Source organism: Nicotiana tomentosiformis, chromosome 12 (genome assembly GCF_000390325.3).
Source record: "Nicotiana tomentosiformis chromosome 12, ASM39032v3, whole genome shotgun sequence".
NCBI lineage: Eukaryota > Viridiplantae > Streptophyta > Magnoliopsida > Solanales > Solanaceae > Nicotiana > Nicotiana tomentosiformis.
In genome coordinates, this window is record NC_090823.1 from 37,446,838 (window position 1) to 37,457,250 (window position 10,413).

Sequence of the window (10,413 nt, forward strand, 5' to 3'; positions counted from 1 at the left end):
ACTATATGTAGTGGTTCACTCCCTCCCCCCCCCCCTGCATCTTGTAATAATAGTTGGCGACAAAAGCACAATCATACTACCTATTTCTCATAATAAACTGCAAAATGGAAAATTAGGTTCATCCAAGTATTTTGATCACTGCAGGTATTATATATTCCCTCAACTGTGAACCTATTTTCTTTTTAGTCCGTGCCAAAAAGAATGACCAATTTCCTTATTTGGAAATAATTTACCTTTATGTAATAATTTATATGTGCCTCATTTTACACCACAAGTTCAAAAGTCTTCACTCTTTTCTTAAACTCCGTGCCCAGACAAATGAGTTCACATAAATTGAAACGGAGAGAGTATATAAGTATTGTTAGTTTGGGTGCACCTAATTTGACAAAAGAGGGAAGTGAATTTGGATCGTAACGAATTGTTGCACTTACTTAAATTTACCTACGAACCTGGTTCTTTAACTTCTTTTAGTTTAGACAACTAAATCTATAAAGTGCGAAATAATAAAGAATATAGGATTTTTACGTGAAAAATTACCCGGCTAAAAGGGGTAAAAAAAACCACGATCTAACTCTATAGGATTTTTCTCTAAAACCCACCAAATAAACGAGCTTAAGATTCAAATTACAACGCTTGCAACCTGGGACTTCTCCCTAAGCCCTTCGCATAGATTCGCAACTGTTGAACTCCCTTTTTTTCAAAACAAAAACGACCTACGAGTACTTCTAAATGCGCTAAAAGTTACAAATCGATAGCCTATAAAAAAAGAATCAAACAATGAAATAAAGGACAAACAACTCCAGTGATTCTTTACACACTCTCAGATGACCAGTCTTCGAACTCTCAAAGCAATGAATTGATTGAAAGCTCTCAACTTCTTTGCATGATCTCTCAATGTGTGTAGGTGAGAACCTGCAAAATAAATCTATGCAGGTACGGACTAACTAATTCCAAGTCCTTTTCAAGTAAGGACTCCTAAGCCGCCCTAAATACTTTCCAAAGATAATAAATTGCAGACCATAAAAAGACTCCATTTACAACTCAATGTGTTAGCAAAATCTTTTGTGTATTATCGCGTATTGCATGCATTAAAATAGCTGATACACAAAGATCCTCAAACGTGCCCTATAATCCTTACTAATGTAGTCCTACTCCTATTAGGACTGACCAAGTACCTGGTCCTTAACAATTGCAGCCTATTTGTTCTGAAAAACACTGAAGCATATGTGAACCTGTACGAAACACATACAAGGCCATATTTAATTTGTTAATCATCAAAATACATTAATACTTAACAAATTCTTCCTTTTTAATGATGACAAACAAATGTGCTCGTTTTTAATTATATCATGAATTCAAACCTGTTCATGGCCAGACATGCAAAAGACATACACAACTGGAATTCAACTTATTCAGAAATTAGTAGGCACTATATCAGATAACCAGTTTCTTTCGGTGTACAAGCACCACCCAACACTTATTCCCCCTTTTGGCATCACTAAAAATTTGCACATGCAAAGATCTTTAGAGCATAATAGCAAAAGAAATTTAAAAACCCATGGTCATTCGATCAACAATACAAGCACAAAGATTGAAAGTACAATAGGGGAGGGTGAATTGTCGATTTTTCTTTTTGTATCCTAAGTAATTGACTAGTTTACCAATTAGTTAACTGAAAGTAAAAACAGAATATAACTGAAAGCAGAAGCAAAGTGCATGAATTAAAGACACCCAGATTTTTATACTGGTTCGGATTCAATGTGAATCCTACTCCAGTCCCCTTGGGTTGCAAGTGTGTTCTCTCTTCAAAGCTCCTTGAATAATTTCGTACAATTGTGTTGATATTATCTTCAAATACCAACTCACTTTTGAATCTAAGTACGTTCGTGATATTTTCGATACAATACCTCACCAATATTTTTCTCTCTACTGATTACACAGTAAACTTTACTAAGATTACAATGTTTGTTTATATATAGTAGAACAATGAGTACGAAGTTGGTGTGATCAAAGTATATGGCTTCAAGACTGGTACGGATGTATATATACTCTGTGAGGTCTTTTTGTCTCTTGATTGACGTGAATCTTGAGAAATTGCAAACCCAAGGGAGTTGATCCTTGAAAGGAAACATAGAATGATTCTTTCCAAGAATAACATGTTACTTTTGTTGATTTGCCTTGACTTGTGGTCTTGATTGGACTTTTCATTTGCTAAGCAGATCTTTCTGTTATTTGATAAATCAAATCAGATCCCTTGATTCTAGCTTTTAACTGTCTTCCTTTGATGGAGGAATCTTTAGTGCATAGTTTCACCATCTTGATTCCTTTAATTTAGGTCCTTCCTATAATATTCTCCATTAATATGCTGCCAAATCCTTGATTGATTTTCCCTTCGGATTTCCGCTACTCTTTCCTTTTTCGTCTCTAATCTTAGATACTCTTTCTTTCTATTGCTTTAGGAGTGTTCCTACACATAAAAGATGTGTTATTTTGCATCATTAAAATAAATGTAGATCTAACAATCTACCCTTTTTTTTATGATGACAAAATAATAATGTGATAACATCAGTTTACTTTCCTGTATATCAGTCGACTCTGTATTAGTTGTACTTGACTCCCCCTTAATTTGTGTTTCATGTCAGATGTTTTAGTCGACTCCTCCTTAGTTTGACATCATGTATGTAAGTTGTTGTAGTCAACTCCCCCTCAATTTTCAGTGTAATTTACCTGCAAGTTTTCTGGAGACACAAGACAACCACAAGAAAATATAAAAGAACTGCTACTTTCTCCCCCTTTAGAGGAAGTGTCGTGCATCCCGTCAGGGTGCAGGCAGGGGCACAACTCAGTCATCCAGTCCAACAGCTGCCACATCATCAGCACACCCTCCAGCTTGAGGCTCTTCAGCACCCGGAGGGCGTGGTACAACTTGGGGTGGTGCACACAGTTCGGGAGGACCCAGCCGATTCTATGCTATGAGTGGTCGACAGAGTGCGGAGGCTTCCCCGGATGTCATCACAGGTATATTGATTGTTCAATCTCATGATGTGTATGCCTTTATTGATCCCGGATCTTCTTTGTCCTATGTTACTCCTTATGTTGCTACGAGCTTCGGGATAGAACCGGAACAGATTCATGAGTCGTTCTCTGTATCTACTCCAATTGGTGAGTCTATTATGGCCGCACGGGTTTATAGGGATTGTGTTGTCACGGTGCGTGGTCGGGATACCATGGCCGATCTGATTGAACTATGGATGATTGATTTTAATGTAATAATGGGAATGGAATGGCTTTATTCATGTTTTGCGAAACTCGATTGTTGAGCCAGAAACATGAGGCTTGAGTTTCCTAACGAGCCAGCTGTTGAGTGGGAGGGGAATACTGTTATGCCAAAAGGTATGTTTATTTCTTACCTTTAGGCCACAAAGATGATCATGAAGGGGTATATTTACCATTTTGTCCGAGTTACGGACACCGCAGCTGAGGTGCCTACCCTTGAATCTGTACCAATTATATGAATGAATTCCCCGATGTATTTCCGGATGAGCTCCCTGGAATTCCTCCAGATAGGGAGATTGATTTTGGGATTGATGTGATGCCGGGCACGTAGCCTATATCCATTCCACCTTATAGCATGGCGCCGACAGAATTAAAAGATCTAAAGGAACAACTAAGGGATTTGCTAGAGAAAGGTTTCGTCCGACCGAGTGTATCGCCTTGGGGCACATCGGTTCTCTTTGTAAGGAAGAAAGATGGATCACTGCGGATGTGTATTGATTACCGGCAACTCAACAAAGTCACAATCAAAAACAAATACCCATTGCCTAGAATAGATGATTTGTTTGATCAATTACAAGGTGCTAAGTTCTCCAAAATTGATTTGCGGTCCGGGTACCATCAATTGAAGGTAAGGGAGCAAGATATTCCGAAAATAGCTTTCAGAACCGGATATGGGCACTTTGAATTTTTGGTAATGTCTTTCGGGCTAACAAATGCCCCGGCAGCTTTCATGGATCTTATGAATCGAGTCTTCAGACCGTTTCTTGACTCTTTTGTGATAGTATTCATTGACGACATCCTTGTATATTCACGAAGTCGAGAGGATCACGCCGACCACCTCAGGGCAATTTTGTAGACTCTTCATCACCACCACTTGTATGCATAGTTTTTGAAATGTGAATTTTGGCCTGAATCTGTTACATTCCTGTGTCATCTCGTCTCCGGAGAAGGAATTAAGGTTGATCCTCAAAATATTGCAGCGGTGAAGGATTGGCCTAGACCCACTACTCCAATAGAGATTCACAGTTTTATGGGTTTGGCCGGGTATTATAGTAGGTTTGTGGAGGGGTTCTCCACTCTTTCCTCTCCATTGACTAAATTGATGCAGAAAGCGGTTAAGTTCCAGTGGTCCGATGCTTGTGAAAGGAGCTTCCAGGAATTGAAATCAAGATTGACTTTGGCGCCGGTATTGACCCTGCCAGAGGGTACCAAGGGGTTTGTGGTGTATTGTGATGCTTCAAGGATCGGTCTTGGGTGTGTATTAATGCAACATGGTAAAGTTATAGCATATGCTTCAAGGAAACTTAAGAATCATGAAAATAACTATCCAACTCATGATTTAGGCTCGCGGCGGTGGTTTTTGCATTTAAATTTTGCGTCATTATTTGTATGGAGTCCATTTAGATGTATTCACGAACCACAAGAGTCTTCAATACATTTTCAAAAAAGAAGGAATTGAACTTAAGGCAGAGAAGGTGGCTTGAGTTGCTCAAAGATTATGACATCGACATTTTGTATCATTCGGGGAAGGCTAATGTGGTGGCGGATGCTCTTAGTCGGAAATCTATGGGTAGTTTGGCTCACTTGGAGGCATGTCAAAGGCCCTTGGCCCAGGAGGTTCACCAGTTGGGCAGTTTGGGAGATCGTCTTGCGGACTCTAATGAAGGGGGAGTGATTATGCGAAATAGGGCGGAATCATCGCTTGCGACGGAGGTCAAGGAGAAGCAATACAATGATCCAGTGTTGGTGCAGCTGAAGGAAGGGATTCATAAACATAAGACTACTGCTTTTTCTCTTGGCATGGATGACGGTACATTACGGTACCAAGGACGACTATCTGTTCCAAATGTAGATGTTCTTCGGGAAAGAATCATGGCAGAAGCTCATACTTCTAGATATTCTGTGCACCCAGGTTCTACAAAAATGTATCATGACCTCAAGGAAGTTTACTGGTGGAATAACATAAAGAGGGGTGTGGCGGACTTTGTGGCAAAATGTTCAAACTGTCAACAAGTGAAGGCTGAGCATCAAAGGCCTGGTGGGTTAGCTCGGAGTATAGAAATTCCAATGTGGAAATGGAAATTCCAATGGGTTTTGTGATAGAGTTACCATGCACTCCGCGTAAGTTTGACTCAATTTGGGTGATCGTGGACCGACTCACGAAATCAGCATACTTTTTACCAGTTAAATCCACCGACACTGCGGAACAATATGCTCAGTTGTATATCAAGGAAATAGTCAGGCTTCATGGTACTCCAGTTTCCATAATTTCCAATCGAGGGGCAAAATTCACAGCTAATTTCTGGAAGAGGTTTCAGTAAGGTTTGGGTACGCAGGTAAATCTTTGCATAGCTTTCCATCCACATACTGACGGTCAAGCAGAGCGGACTATTCAGACGCTTGAGGACATGTTGCGTGCGTGTGTGCTTGACTTAAAGGGTAGCTGGGAAGATAATTTTCCGCTCATAGAATTTGCTTATAACAACAGTTTCCATGACAGTATTCAGATGGTGCCGTTTGAGGCCTTGTATGGTAGAAGATATAGATCGCTGATTGGGTGGTTCGGGGTTGGAGAAGATGAACTAATAGGACCAGACCTTGTGCATCAGGCTATGGAAAAGGTTAAGATCACAAAAGAGCGGTTGAAAACTGCTCAGAGTCATCAAAAATCCTACTTGGATGTTCATCGCAGATACTTAGAGTTCAAAGAAGATGATTAGGTGTTCTTAAAGATATCTCCCATGAAGGGGATCATGCAGTTTTGAAAGAAAGTGAAATTTAGTCCGAGGTATGTCGGGCCATATAAAATCATTCAAAGGATAGGTCAGGTGGCGTACAAGCTTGAACTACCACCTGAGATGTCAGTAGTATACCCGGTATTCCATGTGTCCATGTTGAAGAATGTAGTTAGAGATCCGTCCGCTATTGTGCCGGTTAAGACCATCGAGGTTAGTGAAGAATTGTCATATGAAGAAATTCTGGTTGCTATTCTTGATAGGCAGGTCCGGAAGTTGAGAAACAAAGAAATTGCATCCGTGAAGGTGTTCTGGCGAAACCAACAAGTCGAAGAAGCTACTTGGGAAGCCGAGAATGAAATGAAATAAAAGTACCCTCATTTGTTTGAATAGCCATGTAATAGTTTTATGAAGTTGTTTCCCCTAAAGTTTGTATCGCTTGTTCGGCTAATATAAAGACACTCCTTTCTAGTTATATGTCCCCCATGAGTCTTCGGTTGGTGTTATTTTGCATTATGTTGTGTTATTTAATTCTATATATGTTGCTAAGGTATGTTTCGGGGGCTCTCTGGCAGGTGGATAGGCCTAATTACAAAGGAAACTCTTGCAAAATTTTCAGAAAGGTAGGAAGTTAGGCAAATTTGGGTTGATGGTATGTGGCATGACTGAAACTGCGTTAAGTGAACCTTGATCCTCATTCGAGGACGAATGATCTTAAGTGGGGGAGGATGTAAGGACCCGTAAAAATTTTAACCAAAAACTCGGGGTTTCGTGGTGCCAAGTTGGATTCCTGCGTTATTATAGTAGTGGTATACTCATACTATGCTTCTGCATATTTTTTGTGCAGATCCGGGTACGTCTGCTCGTGCCAGTCGTTAGAGATTATTTGTAGCTGCCTTATGGAGACTTCAAGGTATTCCTGCTCGGCGTCCGTAGGCCTTGGAGTCCCCTTCCCTATTTTACTTCATGTTGTATTTCTTTCAGAAAGTGATGTATTAGATATTCTAGTTTTATTCTATAGAGCTTATGACTCAGTTCCACCAGTTTTGAGGAGCGTATTGTTGAGATTAGGTTTTATATCGAAAGGCTATATTAGTTATTCATATTTGTTTTAGTATTTTGATAATTGTTTCTGCCAAGTTATTACTATCTGTTAGGCTTACCTAGTCGAAGAGACTAGGTGCCATCACGACATCCTACAGAGAAAAGTTGAATTCGTGACAAGTTGGTATCAGAGCTCTAGGTTCATAGGTGTTATGAGTCATAAGTATGTTTAGTAGAGTTTTGCGGATTGGTACAAAGATGTCTGTACTTATCTTTGAGAGGCTACAGAGCTGTTAGAAAAAAACTTCACTTATTTGATTCCATATCGTGCAAATTGGTTGACTTCGAAAACTAAATCTTTGATTTTATATTCTCTCACAGATAGTGAGGACATGCACGACTAGATCGGATGATCAGACAGTCGTGCCCCATGCTAGAGCCACGAGTGGCCGGGGTCGGGGCAAAGGTCAAGAAGGGGCACGTGGTGTAGCCAAAGCACCTTCTCGAGCTGCGACAGAGGAGCCACTAGTAGCTTCAGTCGAGGGACAAACACCCGAGGCACCTGTTGCCACTCCAACACTTCAGGAGACCCTCCCATATCCTTGAGCATATTTGGTACCCTAGCTCAGGTGGGGTTAATTCCACTTGCACTAGCCACATCTTAGGCGGGGGGAGGTGTAAGGACCCGTAAAAATTTTAACCAAAAACTCGGGGTTTCGTGGTGCCAAGTTAGATTCCTGCGTTGTTATAGTCGAAATGCTTCGGACTTTTTAGATTGAACAGTACCCTACGGACTTAAAGGAAAAGGTTTCGCAGAAAAACACGTTTTTGCGGCCCATTATGCGGCCGCATACATAATGGCTGCAGAGTGAAGCAGTAAGTTTGGCCAACTTGAAGTCAGTTTTGCGGTCGATTATGCGACCGCATAATCGATATGCGGACCGCATAACAGTCGCATAATTTCTTTTTGTGTTTTTGCGGAGGGAGTTCTGCGGTACATTATGTGACCGCAGAACAAGTATGCAAATCGCATATTGGTCGCATACCTGAGCAAAAAACTTAGGCCCCTGAGGGCCATTTCTGCGATCACATTGCGGACCGCAAAACCATTATGCGGTCGCATATGCGACCGCAGACCTGTGTTGGGGCACCATTTTTCTTAATTTAAAACCCGACCCCCATTCCGTTAAAACACCCATTTAGCCTATTTTGAAGCTCATTTTTTATATTTCTAGTGTGAGAGAGAGAGGGTTCTAGAGGGAGGGCCTAATTCCCATCAATTAATCTTCAACCATCACTCAAAGCTTGGAAATATTCAAGTAGAGTACCAAATTCGTCATCCAAAAAGGTAAGACTTCATCACCCCAGCTCTTAATTTCAAACATAGTTATAATGGGGTATTAATAAGATGGTCCATGGGTATGAGGGTTGTTCATCTTGCATGCATGTGATAAAGAGTGTGGGAAAAATAAAAAGTGAACTATAACCATGAACTTTTCCCTAATTTTGGGTTCAATTTGTATATTGCAAAAATAGATAGAGGTTGCTAAGGGTTCCAGATAATTGTAGAGTCTAAAGAAGCGCAATTGAGGTATGTATGGCTAACTCTCTTTTTCTTAGAATCGAACTCCTGGTGTCCGAATAATTGGTGTAAGTTCCAACTTGATTATACTAGAATTGTTTGCCTTAGTGTGTTTGATTGAAAGATTCATGTTCCCTAATTGTTTTAGATGGTTACCATGTCATCATGTTATTTGAGAACGTAATTATGATTTTCCAAGCTCCTTCCCTTATGCGTGAAATGCCTTATGTGATGGTACTTATCGACAAGACTGATGATGTTATTTGAACAAATAAAAAGGGAAAGACTTGAATTGTAAAATGTGCCCAAGTGCCAAGAACTACTTAATAAATGGGGTTCTTTGTGCCAGGTAATGAAGATGGAAAAGAAATGTGAATTGAGTGGACAGTTGAAAGAGGTTATGTCTCAAGTGAGATGGCTTAGCCGATCGGGCCTAGATCGGACGCCATGCTGTACACATGGTGGCATTTGTACTAGAATTATTGAATTACATTGTGGATATGGATATGTCTCACTTGAGATGGCTTAGCCGGTCGGGACGAGACCGGACTCCATGTAAAAACACGGTGGCATTGTGAGTTGTGGCTTTGGCACTAAAGATTATTAATCTAAAAAGTTAGAAAGATTGAATTGGAAACTATGTGATCCTTACATGGTGTTTTCTTTGTATTCCTATGAAGTACTTATTGATTATTATGACTACCTTCTCTTTGTTTCACTGTTCATTCTACTAAGATTGGTGTTTGAATTACATACTAGTATTATTCGACAGTACTAACGTCCCTTTTTCCGAGGGCGCTACATCTTTGAATGGATGTAAGTGGTTCCATCGTAGATAGTGCCGATCGCAGATAGTGGTGTTCTTTTTCTCTCCTCACAACAGTCTTGGTGAGCCCTATTTCTCCCAGGGGTCATGTAGTCCTTCTTTTGTATAAGTTTTCATATTTTGAGGTATAGCCGGGGCCTTGTTGCCGGCAATGTCATATTGCTCTTTTGTATCCTTAGAGGCTCCGTAGACTTTATTTGTGGGTCATGTATGTATGTTGGGGTGGTCGTTGGATCGAGTTGTATTTTGGAAACTCAACTATGGCATAATGTATATAAGGAAAATGAACTAGAAACGTTTATATATTTATATAACCGATCTCTCCCTGGTTTTACAAATAGTGATGCGGTCCCTTTTGGGTTATGAATGAGTCGGGTAGGAAAGGTTTAATAGGCTTGCTCGACCGGGTTCACTCGGTTGAGCGCCGGTCATGCTCCCCGAGGTTTGGGCATAACAGAGGAGTACAGACTCTCGCGGCCTGTACCCCAGAGTAGCGGGTCCAGGTTGATTAGGTACTAGAGGTTTTACCGGTGTAGCCTGTTTCTCCGGCTCAGCCCGTGGTTAGGGCAGCAGCATTTGAGAAGGAGCAGCTTAGGCTCGAGAGGTTCAAGAAGTACCACCCTACTACTTTCAATGGTTTGGCTTTAGAGGATACACACAGTTTTCTTGAGGAGTGCCACCGTATTCTCCACATTATGTGTATCGTGGAGTCGAGCGGGGTTGCTTTCACTACTTTCCAGTTGTTCGGACTGGCATACCAGTGGTAGAGAGTGTACGGGAAGGGTGGCCCAGCCAAGGCAACTTCACTTACATGGATTCGATTTTCAAAGTTATTCTTGAGACAGTTTGTCCCTCAGACCTTTCCGGATGCATGGCGCACGGAGTTTGAACAGATGTGCCATGGTACTACTCGGAGTATGCTGTCCGATTTAGTGATTTGTGCTAACATG